This window comes from Mus musculus, chromosome X, assembly GCF_000001635.26.
Source record: "Mus musculus strain C57BL/6J chromosome X, GRCm38.p6 C57BL/6J".
Taxonomy (NCBI): domain Eukaryota; kingdom Metazoa; phylum Chordata; class Mammalia; order Rodentia; family Muridae; genus Mus; species Mus musculus.
In genome coordinates, this window is record NC_000086.7 from 167,840,432 (window position 1) to 167,862,972 (window position 22,541).

At 39.1% G+C, this 22,541-nt stretch overlaps 1 protein-coding gene across 13 annotated transcripts in view; it reads right to left on the bottom strand.

The window, feature by feature from the left end:
• The window catches only part of Frmpd4 (FERM and PDZ domain containing 4), a 1,105,936-nt gene that overhangs the window by 369,126 nt on the left and 714,269 nt on the right, over positions 1–22,541 (bottom strand). The window contains exon 1 of one of the 13 annotated variants that reach the window (NM_001290428.1): positions 14,405–14,646. The exons of 11 other annotated variants lie outside the window; for them this stretch is intronic. The gene's annotated coding sequence lies outside the window, so the exon portion shown is untranslated. Of the gene's footprint in view, positions 1–14,404; positions 16,658–22,541 lie in introns of those variants that run through there. One more of the 13 variants, XM_006528889.3, reaches the window with a different exon arrangement.

The window sequence follows — 22,541 nt, forward strand, 5'->3', positions numbered from 1 at the left end:
TTCAACACATGGGTGAGGCTGTCAGGTAAACCACAAAACATTCAGTAATATTTGAATTCCAGATAAACACCAAGTCATCCTGCACTTACGATTTTTCTTTCTGAGTAAATCTGCCAGTGCTATTACTCATCCTTTCTCTTTCTGAACAGGAGAGATTAAGGCGCCCATAAGGTAGTAGGCGATTTTGAAGTTAACAGCAAACCTTTTGAATAGGCTTTGCAATCCATGCTCTGCAGAGGGCTAATACAACTTGAGTGCATCTTAGTCACAAAGTGTTATGTTTGTTCCTTCCTAAACTGGCCATTTGGGCTTATGTGTGTAACCTCAGAACTTGTGACACTGAAGCTGAAAAATGCTCTGTCACAAGTTCAAGTAAGAAACTAGATAGAAAACAAACAAACAATAACAAGAATGAAAAGCAACATGGCCTGGGATACCGCTCAATAGATATGATGTTTGCCTGGCATGTCCAAAGCCCAGTGCTTGGTCCTCAGTGCTGCACAAACTGGAATGGTGGTATATGCCTGTAGTCCTAGTACTCAGATAGTAGAAGCAGAAAGATGAGAAGATCAATGCCATTCTTGGCTACCTTGTAAGTTTCAGGCTGGCCCAGGCAGCATGAGACCCTACCTCCCCCTCTGTTTTTATTAGATATTTTCTTTATTTACATTTCAAATGCTATCCTGAAATTTCCCTATACCCTCTCCCTGCCCTGCTCCCCTACCCACCCACTCCCACTTCTTGGCCCTGGCATTCCCCTGTACTGGGGCATATAAAGTTTGTAAGACCAAGGGGCCTCTCTTCCCCCTCTTAAGTAAAAAGCAAATCATAAAAATATCCAGAAACAAACTAAAAACATAAAACATAGAAGTAAAGTGAGATGAAATAATAAATTAATAATTTTAAATACTTTTCCATATTTCTACTTCATTGAGCCAGAATTATGTTTAAGAAGAGCTACAGGCATTGAGGGCACTGGGACCCTTCTCTAACATAGAGCACAATGACAGACATCAGGAAGAATAGACTCCACTCCCAAGTCAAAGAAGTTGGCTTCACAGCTATCTGCTAGTTTCTTAGACATTCACCTCTATACATACTGCAGTATACATACATACTGCAGTATACATACATACTGCAGTTTCCTCCTTTCTAAAACAAAGAGCCGATAACAAACAGTGTTGAAAGGTTCTTCTCTCTCCCAAATGCTGAGATTCTTTGAGTGAGCAGCAAGGAGAAACAAAAGAAAAGAATTTGAGTACACTGACATCTAACTCACAAGGTTCCTTCCCTATTTCCTTGTAGCCATACTGAACCATCAATCCCTAAGGAGTTGTGAAGGTGCCTGTGGTATTCTGTGACTCATTTCTCATACACATTGGAGGTAGAAACAAGGCCTGTTTAGGAAGTTGCCCTGGGGAAACAATGCCTTTTGTTAAGCAGGGATTTCAATTCCAGGAATATGATTTATACTATTTATGTGTTTAATTTTTTAAACTATCACTGTAACATATATAGGTAGGTAGATAGATAGATAGATAGATAGATAGATAGATAGATAGATAGATAGACAGGTAGATGTAGCTGTAGTTGCAGATACAGATATGGATAGAAAGATAGGAAACCTGCTAAGTCTGTTTAGTGTTGCTCATATGTACATGTTTTGGGGGATGGCTCCTTTGTATTAGATAGTCACTTAGGAGCTCATCCTTGGGGAAAAGTGATTCTCTTCAATTTTGCAGTCATTAATTGCCTACAGCTCTTTATCTAGGGGTTGGAGCTTGTGAGATTTCCCCAGTTCTCACCGGCAAGTCAAATAGTGCTGTTATTGTTCAGGTCTTATTTAGAGAACAATATTGCTGAGGTAGTAAGGATGAAGCTTCCCTGTTCTGCATGGAAGATACAATTTTATAGTAGATGTCTGGTACTCTGGCACTTAAAAGCTTTCCATCTGGTTTTCTTCAGTGTTCCCCAAGTCTTTTGTGCAAGGGTTATATCAAATGGGGTTAGACATTCCATGCTCAGTTGATCTGTGCATTTTCACCACTTGAAGGTTGCCATAATGGCAAAATTCCAAGGAAGAAAAGATAACCCTACCAAGCTGTGATGACTACAATGTCCAGCATACCAAGATATCCTCAAAGGTACAGTAGTGACACTTATTTCTTGAGGATAACCAACAGCTATCTAACTGGGTATAAGGTCACTCAAAAGGAGGGAATCCATACCAAGTACTGTAAACCTAGCCAACTATGCATGATTGCTGAAGTCCTGGAACCAAGAAGCAAACATTCTTCTGCATCTTTCATAACCTATTCTAATTTCCCACAGCATTCTAAATACTTATCCTTCCTTATATCCACAGATAAGTGTAGGTTTCTTCCCTCATAGGTGAGTGCGGTATTTTTGTTTTTGATTCTCTTCTACCACTCCAGGTTCAACTGCCTGAATGAGATGAGGGCAGAGGAGCATTGATTCTTAGTAGACCTATTATTTTCTTGGGCATCTTCCTTATTATAAGATTTTGAAGCTCTTCTAAATGTCAGTGAGAAGTTACTCTTCCAAGTTCACAAGAGACTAAGATGCCGAGTACGGATTAGGTTGGAGGCCTTGAGCTCACAAAGGCCTGACTCTACTTGGCACTAGATTTCTAGCATTTACTTTAGATAGAAAATTATAAAAAAAAATACCAAAATAAAACTCAACATTTCATACAATGAATGTGATGATTTAATTAAAAATACATAGGTACATGGACAAAATATCTCTTGAGCCAAAATATTGCAATTGAAAAAGTGCAGGCAGAAAGAAAATAGGGCGAATATTTGAATATATGCAAACTATAGTTAGGGGCCCCTAAAATTTCATCATGCAATTAGAGTGAAGCACCTTAGATACAGATTCAAGTGATAAAAGTGGCTTTGTCAGATCATGCTTCTTCACTCTTGATCAATGTGGCCATGAACAAAGAACTAGGTCCTTGATGGATACCAACCCAGTCATTTATCAGTCTATTTTTAATTTGACATTTTCCCCAACCACTGTTCCCCTGACTCTTATGGAATCAAGTCATGAATCTGGGGTTAAGTCTCAGCACACATGTGCACAGTATAGTTTCAAAGGGGACTTATTCTCAATGCACATCTAGGATATAGGAACAAATCTGCATATTCTATTAGTCTTCCAATGAATAACTTAGGAAAGATATATTAACAAGCTCCAGTATGTTAAATGTTTGCATCTCTGCTCCTACTAATTAGATATAATAGTGTGTTCATGCATCAGAGATCATTTTTTGCTCAAATAGCCAACATTTATATTCATTAAGTAGAGAATATCTTAATTTTTACATTATTATAAGTTGACAATTATGTATATTTATAGAGTATAGAGTGACACTGTGATTTTTAATGTAATGTAGGATAATTACATCAAACTAATGTGGCTATCACCTCCAGTGGAGCTGTTAACAAATGATGACAGGATGTTTTTCTTTTAGAAAGCTGGATAGTATTCCATTGTGAATAAAAAAAACACATTTTCTTTATTCACTTACTCATCTGTTGGTGATCCCTCAGTTAATTCTATAACTTAGCTACATTTATTCAACCTATAATGAACAGGAGAGTAAAGGTGTCTCTTTAACAGGCTGCTTTCTACTCTTTTGGGTAAATGTTCAGAGATGTGATTGCTGGGTCATATGGTAACAGGCTTTGTTTCTTTTACATTTTTTTTATCATAAAGGGTTTGGCAAAGGTCTGGGCTTTTGGATTTTTCTGGTCTAACATTTACTAAGCAGATCAGATTGCTCCCAAACTTGTGGCAATCCTCCTGCCTCCCCCTCCCGAGTGTGGGGATTATGAGAATGTGACTGCATACATGTTGCTTATATGACACGTATTGATTTATCTAGAATGTAGCTTGTATTTATTTTATGGGATTGGAGTGTAACAAATGTAATAAAGTTTCTTTATGTGTGTAAATATTTGTATGGCCATGTGACAAATAAGCAGGCCAATATATTGAACACATGCAGCTTTTCGAAGTTTCCCTCATGCTTTTCAAGTTGGCTCTCAGAAGTAACCCTTCTTCCAACTTTAACATCATGCCGGATTAATAGCACCTCTTCTTAATCTCCTGAAAGATGGAATTATAAGGTGTGTACATTATTATCATCCAAACACTATGTATTCACAGCAATAGCTCATTCTTTTACTGCTGCATTTTGTTTGTTTGTTTGGTTGGTTGGTTTTTTTAGACAGGGTTTCTCTGTTTAGTCCTGGTTGTCCTAGAACTCACTTTGTAGACCAGGTTGGCCTCAAACTCAGAAATCTGCCTGTCCCTGCCTCCCAAGTGCTGGGATTAAAGGCATGTGCCACTACTGCCTGGCTTGTACCACTGCATATTATTTCAGTGAATTACATACTCTGTTTTTCTCCCCCCCCAAAGACTTCTATACTACAAAGATAAAGTAATGCCAGCCATAGTCAGCATCATAATGGCAACTTAGAAGGGCAATGCAAATTGACACATGTGACAAACATGCACACTGGTTATCATATGTACTAAAGCCACAACCAAGACAAAATGATTATGTCCATGCAGAAGAGTAGAGGAAGAGAATAGGGTGGGAAATAATTTATGGTCTCAAACTTTGCTTGTTTTTCTAATATTGTTTTATTGCTGGAACTCTGAGCCTTTACATGTAAGGCAAACAATCTACCCAATTTCCAAAATTTATTTTCTTATGCTATTTTACATATCAAATCCTCAGTAACTTTGAACAAAAAGCAGATGGAAGTTTCTGAAACACATGCAAGGACACCAAATGAGGATCGTAACTTCATTAATAGAATTTGCATTAACTCTCATAAATAAGCAGGACTTCCAGCATGATGTTTTCTATGATAAATTCATTTTAATTATGTTTTTCTTATTTACCTGATTTAAACTCTCTCTTAAATCATTAGACCTTATTAAAAAGCTTTCTTCATAGACATAACTTTCCTTCCTGCCTCAAAGTGAGGTTCATTTCAATTTATAATCAATAAGCCTCATGTTCCATTGTGAATCTTTCAAGCATTATTTAATCTGTCTCAGAATTTTCTACAGGCTTAGACTTAATGTGGTAAAATAGAAATGAACAGTCTTTAATTATTAGGTCTGCCTGAAATGATGTTAACTCAAGTTTAATGTATCCGAGTCCTTAGAGATATTTGTGTGATTAAAAAGATTAAAAAAACAAAAAGTAGAAATATTTATCAAGGTTTCATTTGCAAATTTTATTACTAAAACACTTGCTGACATCATAAGGTATTTATGTGTCACAGAAACAAAGGAAAGATGGCTTCCCGATTATTTTATGATCTTCCAAACCTTGTAGTTACAAGCATAGGACAATGTCACAAACAAATGATTGATGCTAAATGCAGTACAGAAAAATAGCCTTCAGCCGGGTGGTGGTAGTACACAACTTTAATCTCAGCAATAAGAAGGCAGAGGCAGGCAGATCTCTGAGTTTGAGGCCAACCTGGTTTATAGAGAGTTCCAGGACAGCCAGGGCTACACAGAGAAACCCTGTCTTTTAAACTAACTAACTAACTAACTAACTAACTAACTAACTAACAAGAAAGCAAAGAAAGAAAAAAGAAAAGAAAAAGAAAAAAAAGCCATCAATAATTTTTAAGCTTTCCTTTATGATTTGTCAATAATTATATGACTTTTTATTTGTCTAGTATAAAAGCTGAATGCAAACTCTTTTTCTGCTACCCTAGATAATTAGAAAAAAAAACCAAAGTATAATTCTTTATGATTACCTTGCTTCACCCATTTCCAACCTATAATAGCTCAGGCACTTTCATGCAACATCCTTCCTCGATGACATATTTCTTGTCTTTCAATTTCCTTATTTCTGTCTCTACTAATACACTTGATGAAAGGCTTTTTGCCCTTCTATTCTTCTATGCCATGCAACCCCTTTATATTCAATAGTACACAATGACTATCAGTGTTTTCTTTTAAGTGAAGATGATAATGTTTTAGCTACCATGAAGTAATAACTCACTTGGTCCCTTTCTAGTTCCCGAAATCAAATGGAATATGTAAAGAATGCACCAATTCTTAGAGGATCCATAGACTCCAGAATGCAAGCAGTTGTCCTTGATGCACCAATTCTTAGAGGATCCATAGACTCCAGAATGCTGGGAAGAGCCTATGTATCAGACATATGACTCAACCACAAGAATGAACATATGGCCCTTCTACATCTTCTATCCATGTACTTCCACCTTGGTGGTTCATCGGTGTGCTTCCAAGCACCCAGTCCATAAACCATGACATGCATACTTGGTGCCAAGACTCCCAAGCTCCCCACCTTACATTATTCTCCCTAATCACTTAGAAAAGTCATTTTATTTGCTGGCAATTTGAGCTACACTCTTGCCCCATCTAGATGGTCTTTAGCATTGGGATATGTTTCCAACTATGAAGCAAAAACCAGTTTTCTTCATCTGATTTCCTAAGAAAGCATTTGACTCCTGCAAACTTGAAAATCATCAATCCCACCCCCCAAAAAGCCACTAGAAGAGGAAGATCATGTTTGAGCTCACCTTAAAGCGGAGACTTATTATTTGTGCATATTCCAAATTTACGAAAAAGACTGTTCCCAAAGTTATGATAAAGGTTAGTTTATTTTATAATTATGTTAATGATGTAGTTAGGACAAAAGTGAATTTTTAATTCATCTTTCACATTAAGAATAAAGTACTAACTTACCTCATCCAAGACTGTTCTTGTCTTTTCTCAGGTTATAGTGAAGATATTTATGTGTTCTTATGACTCTGCTATCATCCTTCATAGTTTAGCTTCTTTTCCATTACTATTAATTAAATATTCTTTTTAAAAAATCACTTAAGTTTTTTCTATACAAATATTTGGAAAATGTACACATTTCTGTATGTGAAGACTTTTTATGTCAAGGATAATATTTTGTTAGTTTCCTAATTACAGAATACTTTTATTGTAAATTCAAGTCAATTAAAACATTGGCCTTGCAACAATTTTCCATAACAACTGAAAGGCTAATTGGTAGAGATCCTTGGTGTGATGGAATACAGTCTGAATTTTTCTCTGCTCAGAATTACCAGGCTGCAAAGTCGAAAGGAATTTGGTTTCTATGTAGGCTTTCCTCATATGGGTTGGGATATTTTTAAAAGTATCTAGATTCTGTTGAGATGAAATGTACTTAAGATGTTAAATGTTCTATCCAGTTTTTTTTTTGTGTGTGTGTGTGTGTGTGTGTGTGTGTGTGTGTGTGTGTATAAAACAAAGGTGTTGGCTAACTTTGAATTCATTTTTTAGGCTCAATAATGCTTTTGTAACAATTTCTACAACAGTAGTCATAGCATAAAACAAAACAAACAAATAAAAAAAAGATCCAAACAAACAAAACCCCAAATATATCAAAGCTGTGATTTACAAAGGAGAGACAGCATACATAATAGAACACAAGAATTACTTATGACAGCTTTTTCAAAGAGACTTGCAGGAGGTAGGGACAGGGAATCCAACAGTCTTCCTAAAGGTCCCTCTAAAACTTAAAGAGTGATGTAGCTTTTCTGTGACTTATAAGACAGAAAACACTGGTCTAACAGCTTTACAAGTACATTGTGAGGGAAAGTGCTGCATAACATAAATGAGCTCTCAATTTTTAACTTTTACAAGAGCTGAACAATTTCCCTTTCTGTGGGAGAGAGGTAGGGTGTGGCACAGCATCCCATGTATGGAAAACCCAGAGATGTCCTTCAGCAAACAGGTCTGTATATCTTGGCATACTCTTGCAACTCTGTGTTGTTGCAACTCTGACTGTGTAAGAGCACTTTCCAATTTATCTTTGTAACTAGTACTCCTTTTAGGAAACACTCTTGTGCCTGAAAAGTGAAATGTTCTCCATATGCTCATGTGGTTAAAGACTTGGTCCCCAGGTGATGGTGGTGTTTGGGAGGCTGTGGAACTGTAGGTATAGGAGCTGTTAGAGAAAGTGGGTCACTGGGGGAAGGCCGTGAAGTTTCATAGCTCAGACATACTTCCTGTCCATTCTCTGCTTTCCAACTTTTAATGCATGTCACTGGCTGCCTTGCCCTACTGCCACCATGTCTTCCCTGCCACAAAAAGCTGTAGTATACCCTGGAACAGTGAGCCAGAAAAGACCCCCTCTCTAAATTTGCATCTTTTCAGCTATTAGGTTACAGCAATGAGAAAGGTGACTAAAGCAACCCCCAGAGTTTTATGACTATTAACATGCTCTAAATTTCAGGTGTCATTACTCCACTGTTTTATAGAATGCACAGATTTATCAAATAGAAATTTTCTTCCCAGCCTCAATTTACAGTCAAAATGTATGACAGCATAAACATGATTTTTATGTGCTCAATTTTACCATGGGGGTGACTCCTTATAGAATGGCACTCCCCTCTGTATGTCTTCAGGACTGACATGTATACAGCTTAGCATCTCCATATGACATGTCAAGAATCTGAGTTAAAATAATTCTACTCCCACATTTTGTAACTGAACTATGAGAATGTTCATACCTCCCTGGATTTCCATAGTTTCACTTCAAATTTGTGAGGTTGAGCTGAATGACCTTGCATGCCCACTTCTTTGCTAACATCCTATTACACAAGGCCCAGAAGACTACTTAAGTAAAGGCACGGCTGCTGTGTCCCTGCTTCTGCAACTTGTCATTGACCTTATTGATTATTTAATGTCAAGGCCTTGATTAGAAATGCTATTTCTAATTATAATGTTGTTCCAAAGAGGATACTGGAACATCTTACCTGGCATCATTAAAATTTATTCATTCATCAATTCACCCATCATTTATTAAAAGCCTAACACAGTGGTTCTCAACATTCCTAATACCATGACCCCTTAGTACATTTTCTCAGGTTGTGGTGACCTGCCCCAGCCATAAAACTAGTTCTATTGCTACCATATAACTTTAATTTTGCCATTGCAATGCATTGTAATGTAACTATATGTGTTTCTGTGAGTTTTCCTAGACATCCCCTACAAAAAGGTCATTGGACCCCCAAATAGGGTCACACCCCATAGGTTGAAAACCACTCACCTAATATATGTCAAGTGTGCTGCTGAACTCAAGCTACACAAATATGAGCAAGATTAACTACTGCTACCAAGAGCACACCATTCAGTAGAAACAAATTCCTAAATAAATAAATAAATAAATAAATGTAAAATACCAAGTTATTGGTTTTATTTGAAATTAGATTTTCCATCTCAGCGCTCTGAAGCTCTGGAATCAGCTATGGTGGGACCATCCTGTACAGTTAGGCATTTAGTGTCATCCCCAGCTTTTAACCACTAGATGCCAGTAGCATCTCCACCAGACATAATGACAAAATCACCTTTGATTGAAAGCCACTAGTTTTAATATATTCTTTTATTTGTGAGAAATATCCTACCTAGGTTAATCTCAGTATAAATTTGTAAGCATGACCATCATGGTGTCCATCTTTGGGAGTAATACTCTTTGTGTCTACATCAAGTGAGCATTTCTACAAGTTTATTGTAGTATCGTATTCAATGAAAGTGTCTTTTTAATAATATAAAACCATTTTCGGCCAAAATTGTAATCTTCATTGAAGAAGAGTTATAGAAAAGAGTTTTAATAACACTAACCACATAGAAAATTTTCTGAGTAGTGTGATAAGCTGAGATCTTATGGATGAGTTTACTTATAGGATAGTTCTGTTCAGATTCCCCCTCTGGATCACTGCATTAGATACCTCCAGTTCAACATATCACAGATATCTCTACACATCAGTGCTTATTGTAGCACTAGTCACAACACTAAGCAGGGGAACTAACCTAGGTCTCTATAAACAAAAGACTGAAATCATGACATTTGTAGGAAAATAGATGAAGCTGCAAATAATTGTATCCTGTAAATTATGTCGAGCACAGCAAAACAAATAACATGCTTCTGCTTCCACAAATGCAGAAGGATGTTGTGTAATAAAAGAGTTTACTAGGAGGGAAGGAAAGGGAGATGGAAATGTGGTATAGGGAAACATAGAGTATATTATATGTTTGGATTAAATGGACTTATTTACCTCTTCACAATACAAATTACATCATATATGAAAGAAAAGAAAAAGAAATGAAAAAATAAGAAGCTATATTGTAATTGTTTTCATGTCTGTTAGCTAACTTCCATGTATGTGAAATCCTTTTCTTTTTGAGAGTGAGACATAGTGAAATTTAAAATAAGCACATATCTAGACAATGCTGAGTGAGTGAGAGAGAGAGAGAGAGAGAGAGAGAGAGAGAGAATGAGCCAGTATCTGAGTGTGTGGGATCTCTGATATCTCTGATCTTTATTTCTTAACAATTTTAATTCAACTTTGTTCAAGCTTGCCCTGCCTTAATGCCTAAAAGTTGATGGGCTAATGAAGGTGTGTTCTGATATATTTTCAATGTCAAAGGTTAAAAACATCATCTGATACCCTCTTCTACAGTTGACAGACTTTTCAATGGAGAAGGTTGAAAGCAGAAACTTGGGAGATACCGATTTCTCATTGCTTTCTGTATGGATTGTTAGCAATGTTGAGTGATATTGACTAATGAATTCTATGAAGTTACTTTCACTGCAAAAGATTATTGGTGATGTCAGACAGGTCATAGAATCTGATAACCACAAATGTTGGGATAAGGTCCTTGAAGTTAGGAGAAAATATGGTTGAGAAACCCCAATACTGCCCAACACGAGAGAGGGGGAACTTATAGAGCCCACCTCCAGCAGAAAGACAGGACATCAACTGAGGGATGGGGTTGCCATCCAACAGTCACATCTCTGACCCATAATTGTTTCTGACTGAAAGATTACAGGGATGGAAATGGAGAGGGGCCTAAGGAAAAGACGGTTCAGGAACAGGCCCAAAGTGGGATCCAGCTCAAGGGGAAGTCCTGAGGCCTGGCACTATTACTGAGTCTATGGAGCGCTCACAAAAATGGACCTAGCACAGTCAGCTATTGGATGGAACACAGGGTCCCCAATGGAGGAGCTAGAGAAAGTACCCAAGGAGCTAAAGGGGTCTTCAACCCTATAGGTGGAACAACAATATGAACTAGCCAGTACCTCCAGAGCTTGTGTCTCTATTTGCATATGTAGCAGAAGATGGCCTAGTCTGCCATCATTGGGAAGAGAGGCCTCTTGGTCTTGCAAACTTTATATGCCTCAGTACGGGGGAATGCCAGGGCCAAGAAGTGGGAGTGGGTGGGTAGGGGGTTGGGGGGAGGGACTTTTGGGATAGCATTTGAAATGTAAATGAAGAAAATACCTAATAAAAAAGGGAAAAATGGACCTAGCATGATCTCTGGAAGACCCAAAAACCAGATGAAAGAGTCAGATGCAGATATTTGCACCCAACCAATGGACAGAAGCAGCTGACCCCTGTTGTTGAATTAGGGAAGGCTGATGAAAGAAGCTGAGGAGAATGACAATCCAGTAGGAAGACCAGCAGTTTCAATTAATCTGGATCCCCAAGATCTCTCAGACACTGGACCACCAGACAGCATACACCAGCTGATATGAGGCCCCAACACACATACAGTAGAGGACTTCTGGGTCTGTGTTCATTCAGAGATGATGCACCTAACCCTCAAGAGACTGGAGGCCCCAGGGAGTTTAGAGGTCAGGTGGGGTTGGGGTGTGTATATCCATGTGGAGATAGGATAGGGTGGGAAGGAGGTGTGGGATGTGAAACAGTCAGAGGGTAGATGGGAGGGATGGGGAATAAAATATGGAATGTAAAAAAAGGAATTACAAATAAAATTAAATTTAAAAAATCCTGTGAGTGCCCACTAGTAAGTTGAGATAATGTGGTATAAGGGACAAAAGCCCAGACTCATCCATGATCACATGCCAGCCTCATACCAAGATGTTTCTGAGTCGTGTTAAAGAAATTGCTTTACTTCATGTCTCCCCATCATCTCTACTGCTTATTGGAGACAGGGCACACACTTTCTTTCCTTCTGGTGTACTGATAATTAGATAATGTCCAAGAAACACTATGGACTCCTCATAATGGGCACTTTGTATCCGTGAGCTATCACAATTGCTTAATAAATTAAGAACAAAGTCAGGCCCATGTGTCTGACTTGTTTTGTGGTAGAATTCTTCTTAGCTGCTGGAACAAGCTGGGCCAACCCTCAAGGAAATTAGTACTACAACTCGTGCTCCCATTAAGAGTCTGGGAAACTGTCTTGAATGAGCCAGACACTTGTTTTAATGTAAGCTAAATTGTTCACAGAACAAAACCAAAATCACTTCTTTTCTCTCCTTTCTACTGTTACAAAGATAGATATCCTCTGATGAAAAGTAAGAGGATAGCCAGACTTAGAACTACACTGTGTCCTCTGACGCTAGGTCCTTACAGCTTGCCTTTTTTAAAATTTTTTTTTCATTTCCAATTTTTTAATTAGGTATTTTCTTCATTTACATTTCAAATGCTATCCCAAAAGGCCCCCATACCCTCCCCCCACTCCCCTACCCACTCACTCCCACTTCTTGGCCCTGGAGTTCCCCTGTACTGGGGCATATAAAGTTTGCAAGACCAAGGGGTCTCCCTTTCCAATGATGGCCGACTAGGCCATCTTCTGCTACATATGCACAGCTTGCCCTTTTTAATTTCAGAGTATGCCTCAATATATACAAGACAAGGCCATGTTCTTGAAAATACACATTTTAGGTATTTGCTTTGTACATTGACAACCTGCTATTAAAATGCAAGAGAATGGCATGATTATACCTTTAAAAGTTCACACAAAAAAGTAAATGTAACAAACCCTAAGCAAGAAATGAAAAGGAACACACACATGCAACATGTACCACACATGTGCATGCACACACACACACACACACACACACACAAACACACCTACATTTTTGAACTCTAGGTCCAAAGCAAATAAGTTGTCATAAGTGTTGTCATAAGTCCCTAATATATTTCCTATCAAGTCATCATCCAGTTGGCCCCTGCTGACAACATGGAATTGATTAGTAACTGTCACTTCCAATATCAGCATTCTTGGGGCAGTTTTCAATCTCTCTTCTAAAATTTTTGTCCTGTCCCTTGTCTTCACATCCTCAGATCAGGTCCACGGTTTCTGGTACAGAAACACATATCTATGTGTCATGCCATGATGAATGCCCATGTAATCACCAGCATTGTTTCCAAAGTGAACCATTGTTGAACAAAGCATACTGGAGCATTCCTCTTCTCTTTGACAACCAATATTTCTATGGCCAGAATGCTTGTTGCTATTACACATCTTGTGATCTCCGTTCTTGACAAATTGCCCAGCTACCAGTCTTAATCTTTTAAACAAAAATTGCTGAAAGATACACATGCACACATAGGTATACTAAATTTGACTGTTAATTGAAGCAGATATTCAGAAAATTCAGTGGCATAAGGAGATAAAATGAAATATCCTGAAAGCACAGCAGACTGCCTTTTAAACCACAACTTATATGAATGCTTTATTAGAAACAACAGACTCGTATCGTCCACTGCATTTCAGCTCCCTGAGGGTAAATCCAATGTCTGGTTTATTTAAAAACATATCCTTCTGTTTTGAATGCAATTTGTAAAAGAGCTTACAGCAATGGACAAGAGACTTACTAGGAACTAGTTAAGTTGATAGTCACAAAAATCCATCAATTCCTTGTATGGAGTACACCTCACCAAAAAGACACTGCCTACCTTTGATTATTAATTTTAACTTAGCCCCTATAAAATGATTTACAAGAGATGGTCCTATATTTCACTATGTAGAATCTATGGTTTAACTTAGAACTTCCCTGTCTCCTCCAGGTCGTTCCCCAGGGGATCATGGTTTAGAAAAGATCTAAGAGAAATGCAGCATTTCCCATATTCTTGTGTCCTTGAAAGCCATTTATTACTAGATTTTGGAAAAACAAATAAACAGAAATTCTATTTCAAGCCACTGATTGAATTCTTACAGTGAGAGTTCACCTTGAAAAACACACAGTGACAATGAGTGGATTTAGTCATTCATGTGATCTAAAGTTTTCCCCATGACTCCCACTGAGAGTGCACCCACTTCAGGGGGACAAGTACACAAAACTTTTGAGTACCTGGAGCTGAGAAAATATATCACCCTACAGAGAAGTAACTTGTACACTATGCTGAAAGTGAGGGGCAAAACAAAACCTCTTCCTCTCTCTTACCAATGCACTGGCTAAGAAAATCCAAGCAACATATCATTCTGTAAGTTGGGAAATAACTCCCTCCTCCCCTATGCAATCTCCCTTTGGTATTCACGTTCCCACAGAGAGCATACATTCATGTCTTACCTTTCACTCACTGGAGATTGTTACGGATCCTTCCTGATATATCCAGCAGGAATGCAAGATGATGCGTGCTCCTCACCCCCCAGTGGCATTTGACTCCACTCCATGCAATCCCTCAATGCAGTATGGATGAATGGGCTAAGTTCAGGTTCACTGCCCTACAGTGTCTTTATTCCTCATAGCACAGAACTAGAAAGCCAGTGAGCACTGGCTGCTGCTGCCACGACTCTGTTCTTGTTCCAACTAATGGAAAAAGCGGGCCACAGAAAGCTCTCTGCTAGCTCTCTCTCCTCCTGCTTGCGCTGACAAAGTTAAAGCTGCAGCATTGAAAAAGAACAAAAGGAAAATACAAGGCAAACTGCCTCTGTGGAGGAGCTTTTTCTTCCAGCAAAGCATTATCCAAGGCAGATTTTTGGACAGCCTCCGAAGCCTGGAACTTTACTGACCCAAAGCCCTAGAGCTAAAGGCACCTGGACCTGACAGTCATTGGGTGGCCCATCAGAACCTCAGCAACATACCTGAGGAGTGCAGTAAGGCCAGCAAATAAACATCCAATAACTTGCAGAGAATGAGGCCGACAGCTTAACCTTGCTCCTGCCTTCAATGATGCCAAAGTGTTCTGTTTGCTTAGGACTCTCCTTTTACCAACATTCAATTTGAATGAGCCAGGGCAAGCACACTGCTCATCAGCTCCTGAGAACAGGATGCATTTATGTGAAACACGAGGAGAATGCCTAATGCTGAGCCATCCTCTGCATTCCCAGGAGCTATTATTACAGGGCTAGCTTACATGGCACTGCACTTCCTTGAGCACTGCAACTTCAAGCCAATGTCTCTGCACACACACACACACACACACACACACACACACACACACACACTCACACACACACCCCTCAAATGCCATGATTGCTACATATTGATGGAAATGCCTTCAAAAAGTTGTTACCTCCTCCCAGGGAAAAGATTGGGAACCCTTATGTGGAGTGAGCTGACTATCAGGTTTTTCTCCCTGCTTTTCATCAGTGACTTCCCAGGATGAGAGAAAATGATTGCCAAGGCCCTATGGAATGGCAAATTTATGCTGCAAAGGAACTCAGTTTTGCTCCTTTACTGGTAAAAAACTGAGACACCTTAGGAACAAACATGGAACCTTGACTTTCATCCATCTTTGACATAAGACATTAAGTAAAATCTTAATAAAACTCATTAACTAAAAGTACATGATCTTATATAACACAATATATCACGTGGGCACCTAGATGTACATGGTTAACATGACATTGATTTAAAATGACCTATTTGCAGCAGAAAGGAAAAGAAACTCTTTTGGCATATTATATGGTTTTACATTTTCTCATCCTGTGTAGTAGATCAACTTGCAAAGACTCTACTGTTTTGGTAGTTTTCTTCCATGTTAAAATTGTTCCATAATTGGTTCAAATATTCGGCTTTGTTGTACAGGTCAAGGAACCATTGTCAGGCTGACAAGATGACTCAGCTGGTGAAGATGCTTGTTGACATACCTCAGGATTTGAGTTTGATCCCTAGAGTCTATAGATGAGAGAGAGAGTCAACTCCTGGAACACTGGCCTCTGATATACACAGAAACACATATTTTTGAAAGAAGCAACTGGTTCACTATAACAAAATGAATACAAAGCTACATAGAACACTCACAAGAGAATGACGAAAAATATTTTTCTAGTTTCCTTTCTGTTGCTATGATAAAATACTCTGACAAAAACTACTGAAGGAAGAATGGGGTTTATTAGAGCTCACGATTTCAGGGGACAGTCCACCACGATAGAGAAGTCAAGGTGGTGGTAACATGAAGCAGCTGGCCACATGCATAGTCAAGCACAGAGAAAGCATGAACTCATGTGTGCTTGCCAGTGCTCCATTGGTGTGGGGCAATGGGCTATGCACACACAGTCTGATCTCCAGTCGAGTTGAGGTCTGAACCCTGGTAGAAACTGTTGGTGGTAATTACCACCTACATGGGATGAAACGTGTTCCCTCATTTCTCCTGGATCCCTGGATCCTGTTGAAGTTACCACCCCCACAGGCCCCACAGGAGAAGCGTGGCTTTTAGTCATGTACACTATGTCCCAAGCTTCTGACCTTCAGGCTAGACTCCTTCCCAGTTACCTAGCAACAGCAAGATAACACAATCCACTATAAGAGGGACTGCTTGGCCTCTCCTTGCTCTCTTAAGCTTTTACTTTTCTTACTCTCCCTCTTACTCTCTTACTCTTACTCTCTCTCTCTCTCACTCTCTAAGCTTTTACCTCTCTTTCTCTCTCTCTCTCTCTCTCTCTCTCTCTCTCTCTCTCTCTCTCTCTCTCCCTCTCTCTCTCTCTCTCTCCCTCTCTCTCTCTCATCCCATGTAGGTGGTAATTACCACCAATAGTTTCTACCAGGGTTCAGACCTCAACTCGACTGGAGACCAGACTGTGTGCATAGCCCATTGCCCCACACCAACTGAGCACTGGCAAGCACACATGAGTTCATGCTTTCTCTGTGCTTTCTTACTCTCTAACCTTTCTTCTCTCTCCTTTCCCCCTTCTCTCCTCTTGGTCATGGCCAGTCTCTCTCTCTCTCTCTACCTTTTCTCTTTCCCCCTGCCTTCTACAATAAAGCTCTAAAACCATAGTCTCTGTTCATCAAGGCCCGTTGTGCTTGGAAGATGGGATAGGCTTTCTCCTAACAAGCTGTGTCTAATCTCCTGTCACAAGGCCTTTCTGTGCTCCAGCCATGGACTAGACTAAGGATTCTCACCTGCATAGAAACCTCTCTCCCTTTGCCCTTTCTCCATCTCCAGGGCTGACAGTGTTGCCCCAGGGCCCCTGGTATTAGGGGCTGCCCCTTGTCCACCCCCCACCGTGTGGGGTCAGTGGCTTCACACAGCCTGATGCCCACCCAGGGCCGAGTGGAAAGCATCCAGCAGTCCTACCGCATCTGCCTGCCCAGAGCATAGGAACTGGAGCCTGATGCAGGCTTTCTCCCTGCCCCCTCTTCCCCTATACCCACAGCTCTACAAGTTGGCTCTCTCCTTTCTTGCTCTGTCGGGGCCCAGCATATGAAATGGTGTGGCTCACATTTAGAGTAGGGCTTTCTACCTCAATTAGGATAAATAAGAATATTTCTCATAACCAGACCCAAATAATCTCTTGTTGAGACTCTTTTCATGGTATTCTAGATTGTATAAAGTTGAAAATTAATACTATCATATAGATCTCATTAGGAAAGGGAAATAAAAGAGACAGATATGGATATAGTGCTAGAATTGGAGGATGAAATGGGAAGGCAAAGAGGATAGGGCCTTGTGGGAGGGAATACAGGTAGAGACAGCTAAAATTAAAGGGAATTTGAGGGATAGTATAGAAACCTAATGCAGTAGGAAATTCATTTATATGAACATCCAATAACTTGTAGATAATGAGACCAACAACTTAACCTTGCTCCTACACACACACACACACACACACACACACACACAGAGAGAGAGAGAGAGAGAGAGAGACAGAGACAGAGACAGAGAGACAGAGACAGACAGACAGAGAGAGAGATAGAGAGAATATAAATAATGGAGGTTACAGAAACCTAACTGACCATCTCTTGTTGAGAAATGAAGTTTCCAGTACTAGGATTGGGCTGCATCTAGCTGAATTATTGTCCAAAGGGAGCTCCACTCAAATCCTGCAGCAACCCAGGGTGTTGCCAAAACTATAAGTTGTTCTCCAAAAACTTATAGGAAGGCCCCAATGCTGAAGAATATACCTACATAATTCATTAACCATAAAGCTGTTGAGCTGGTACTTACATAGAGCCTTCACCCATACATTGCATTGTCCTGGTTACAAGAAGGTATTCTTCTCTGTCTCTCTGTCTATCTCTCTGTCTGTCTCTCTGTATCTCTGTCTATCTCCATCTCTCTTTCTCAAAAAAAAAATACCATAAACACCAGGTCAGCCACAGCTACAACCTCTTTGTCTATAATGATGTCCTGCCTACAAGGTAAAGGTATATAAAGCTTGCAAGAATAAACAAACAATATCTAATTTGACTTAAGACTCACTCCACACTATGGAACCAATACCTGATACTGCTTGGGTGACCAAGAACCAGAAATCAGATGTCCTGGAAATCTAGCATCAAATCATATAACACCGGTCTAAATAAAGAAAAAAAATTGTAGTGAGAAAATGACTCCTAATGATATTCTGTTATATTCATAGATCAGTGTCTTCTTCAGTCATCATCAGAGAAGCTTCCTCCCACAGCAGACAAGCACAAATATAGACAGCCATAGCCAGACATTAAACAGAGTGAGAGATCTTGGAACATCCATCTCTAAGTGAGAATTTTCCCTCATAGCCCTTCTGGTAGAACTCAAGGAATCCCTTGGTATAGAGAATGGAAATAGTGTAAGTGCCAGAGGGGATGAAAGACACCAAGAAAAAGAGGCTGTCTAAATCAACCTGAGCAAAATGCATATGAACCCATAGAGGTTGAGGCAACATACACAGAGGCTGCACAAAGCAGGGCCAAGTATTATGACTTCAGGCTTAGTAGGTTTTTAATGGGGTTCTGGAGTGTGTGAATGAGTGCAGCTCTGAAGTCTGTACTTTCTCTTGTGTTCCTTTCATTTTGATTTGTCTTGCCCAATTTAAATGTGATAGTTTTTACTTTATCATATTATATTTTATTTTGTTATTTTAGAAAATGAGTGAATGAAGTAATTAAGTAATAAAATTTAGTCATTAGTGTAAAGTTTAACAACTGAACTGTCATTTAAACCAGGTAGGAGAGGGGAAACCAGCTTTCTCCAGTTTTGTGCTGTTTAGGTTTTATTGTTGTTGTTGTTGTTGTTTTCTTTTCTTTTTGGAGATGGTATTTTATTGGTTTGGGTTTTTTGTTGTTGTTTTTATTTGTTTCAGAAAGAATTTGAAGTAAAAGGAGTAAGGACAGGGAGAGAATCTGGAAGAGCTCAGTGAAGGTGAAGAATATAATAAAAATACATTTAAGTTGAAAGTTTATTTTAAAATATAAAACTATGATATAAATGATAAAACTATAAAATGATAAAACTATAAGTTGTAAATGCTAATTAACCCAACAAACAATGTGTGTAACAAAGGAAAAATCTTTCACATAACAAAAACTTCCACTTGTATCTCTTAAGCTTTATGAAACTGTCTAATGTTTCCCTGAATCCAGATACTTAAAGAGGTGCCTTATTAATATGGTTATTCCCAATAGACAGAAAGATATTAATAAATAATGACATCTAGTCTGAAATCAAACCTTAAATTCTAATTAATAGGGTTGTGAATATGATAAAAATGTATTATGTACATGTATAAAATTATTCTTAAATTTTCAATTTTATTTAATTTTTCAATGTGTGGATGTTTTGCCTACATATATATCTGTGTATCACATGTGTGGCATGTGCCTATATTGGCCATAAGAAAGCATCTGAAACCTGGGAACTGCAGTTACAAATGGTTGTGAGCCACTGTGTGGGTGCTGGAAATCAAACTTAGGTCCTCTGGAAGCAAAGCCATTAATCTTAACCACTGAGCTGTTTCTCTAGTGTCAACATCACCCCAATTACTCAAATTACCCATCAATGTTGTTTTCTGTCAACCTCTCTTTGAAGCTGTAGATGATTTATTCTCCATGATCTAAGAAACTGTGTGCAGAAATAGGGAAGCAGGAGAAAGTTGCAGAGATGGGAGAAGAGAGGAGAGGAGAGGAGAGGATAGGAGAGGAGAGGAGAGGAGAGGAGAGGAGAGGAGAGGAGAGGAGAGGAGAGGAGACGAGAGGAGAGGAGAGGAGAGGAGAGGAGAGGAGAGGAGGAGGAGGAGAAGGAGGAGAGAGAGAGAGAGAGAGAGAGAGAGATCTAATAGTATAGGAATAAGTATTGAGTTAGATGAATCTCATCCTAGTGTCAATGAAAGATAAAAATGTCTGATTATGAGATTTTATAAATAGATCATAAATCAACAGATTAAAAATAAATTCTAGTAGAGTCCTAGACTCAACACAAGGCCTAAGTATACACAGAGGGTTTCTAATCATAGCTCAGACATTTCAGGCCATTAATATACATCAGGGAAGTATGAGTGGCTATTGGGAAGGGGAAACAGATGCATATGTTAGTGCCTATGATTAGGGTAGAAAAAAATGTAGGCAAATGTTCTGTCAAGCTCTCTCTGAAGGGAAGCAAGGTTTTGTGATTATGATTGCTCACAGATAGCTAGGACAGTCGGATGATGTGTTCCAACATTTGGGGGAATGTGAAGGCAGCTGGTAGGAAATAGTGACTATAAATACTAACTCAAAACCTCCAAATAGATGATGCTGTGGATGGAGGATTTGTGTGTACTCATATAAGCATTTCTGAAGAGTCACTGGTAGACTATGCTCAGTGCTGCCCATTGGTGGATATGAGGGTGAGTACCGGATCACACCTACCAGACCAGAAGGGACTCATGGTCATAAAACTCAGGATGCTTTCCCTCATTTTCCAAAGTGACTATGGAGGACTCCACAAGGAGAATTATTGGTTGCACCCATCAGAAACATCCGGGTACTTCAAAACAGATGATACTTATCTTGGCAAATGTATTGAAGAGAGAAGCTGAGGAGCATCTAAGGATTTTCCCCCCACAAGTTCTAAAAAATAATGAGAGACCACATAGTTGGCCTTTAGATTATTTACAAAACCATTTGTCCCACAGACTTCTTTGCTTTGTTAGCTGGAAGATAATATTATTTTATTGTCAGATAGGGGCTGAATCTTTCTCTCTGTGAGGCACTTGACACAAAATGTATTCCAAGAGCCAATTGAAACCATCAGGTTAAAATACTACTACTACTAATACTACTGCTGTTGCTGCTACTACTACTACTAGTAATGGTGATGGTAAGAAGAAGAAGAAGAAAAGAAAGGAAGGGAAAGAAAAAACAGCAGGTAGAAATTGTTACAGATATGGCTCAAAACAGAGGAAAAGTATATGCTATTTGCTTCGAGAAACTTGCAGCATTTATAATCTGAGAATGGGTTTTTTAAAGAGCAAACACTTGTTAGAGGTTCGAGCAATCAGAGTCTGATTATTGCTTAATGACTGAACTCTCTTGAAGATTCCATAATAATTAAAATGCAAAAAGGAGGGAAGAGGAGGAAATGTTATAGCAGAATTTGAATTTGTAAACGCCAGAGTGAAAGCATGTGAAGTGTAATGTTCTGTCTGCAAAATGAATTATTTCCTTTTCACTAAGCTGTTAGTTAAAACTCCACTAATTCAACAGAGCAAAGTGTGTGAGTCAGCCTGCCCCATGAAAACATGAAGTCATACATATTGTGATTATGCACTTGACTTCATGATTCCAAGTCAAAATTATGCAAGGCTTTTCTACTCTGTACGTGATGAAGTCTTAAATGTAAGGAGGTTGTCCTGTACCTTCAGGATCACTGGGTGAGGTAGCAGCTGGAAGAAAGCCTGTGTAACTATTCCCCTAACTCTAAAAATCTTCCAAGCTAGATTGCTCATTGCTGTAACCAAACGCCTGACATTAAGCAACTTAGAGGAGGAAAGATGTTTTGTGACCCACAATTTGATGGTGCATTCTTCATGGAAAGGGTGTGGCAGAAAGAAGAGTTTTCAGCTGTGGTAGCAGGGATGTGAAGCTGGTTGCTCACATCTTAATAGATCAGGAAGCAGGGAGAGCGAGACAGGAATGAAGGTCTACTCTGGAGCAATCTATTCTCTCCAACTAGGTCCTATGTGTCCAGTGATCCACAGCCTCCCATAATTGTGTCACTAGCTGGGACCCAAGTGTTCAATACTATAAGCTGTACTACTTGGGGGATATTTTGCATCCAAACAATAACAATAGCTCTTTGTTACATGGTGTCACCAGATGACCAGGGATCAATCTTTCAACCATTTTCCTCCCTGAGAAACAGTCCCAGGAAGATGGTAAGGTCCTTCCATACTTCATCACAAATACCTTCAACCCGTAGCTTATCCTGCCACTGATAAATGACCTCAAACTTGATTGACAAGGAGGCCAGTTCTCTGGCAGAACAGAACAAAGAGGAAGGAGCATTCTCTGTGACCTGAGA